The sequence below is a fragment of the Schistocerca nitens genome, chromosome 5, assembly GCF_023898315.1.
Source record: "Schistocerca nitens isolate TAMUIC-IGC-003100 chromosome 5, iqSchNite1.1, whole genome shotgun sequence".
Taxonomy (NCBI): domain Eukaryota; kingdom Metazoa; phylum Arthropoda; class Insecta; order Orthoptera; family Acrididae; genus Schistocerca; species Schistocerca nitens.
The window spans coordinates 364745782-364746297 of NC_064618.1; the positions used below are offsets into that span (position 1 = coordinate 364745782).

General features: G+C 45.9%; 1 non-coding gene across 1 annotated transcript; it reads right to left on the reverse strand.

Annotated features, from left to right (window-relative positions):
• Positions 1 to 200: 200 nt before the first annotated feature.
• Positions 201 to 274, reverse strand: Trnas-cga (transfer RNA serine (anticodon CGA)). Its single transcript has one exon. It is a non-coding gene; the product is annotated as a tRNA-Ser (tRNA).
• Positions 275 to 516: the final 242 nt, after the last annotated feature.

A 516-nucleotide genomic window follows, 5' to 3' on the forward strand; every position in this document is an offset into this window, starting at 1 on the left:
GATAAGAATTCTCCGCAGAATCGATGGCGAACGAAATACATGTAAAACATTAACTAGAAAAGGAGACACGTTGATAGAACATATGTTACGACAGTACGTAATAAAGTGCAAATGTGAGGACAGTTTCTCCTACAAGCACTACTTCTACGTAATGTTATTTATATTTCTGTTTATTGAAACTTCCTGGCAGATTAAAACTGTGTGCGGGCCGAGACTCGAACTCGGGACCTTTGCCTTTCGAGGGCAAGTGCTCTACCAACTGAGCTACCCAAGCATGACTCCCGCCATGTCCTCATAGCTTTACTTCTGCCAGTACCTCGTCTCCTACCTTCCAAACTTTACAGAAGCATGGCTAAGCCATGTCTCCGCAATATCCTTTCTTTTAAGAGTGCTAGTTCTGCATGGTTCTCAGGAAAGTAGGAGACGAGGTACTGGCAGAACTAAAGCTGTGGGGAGGGGGCGTGAGACGTGCTGGGGTAGCTCACTTGGTAGAGCACTTGCCCGTGAAAGGCAAAG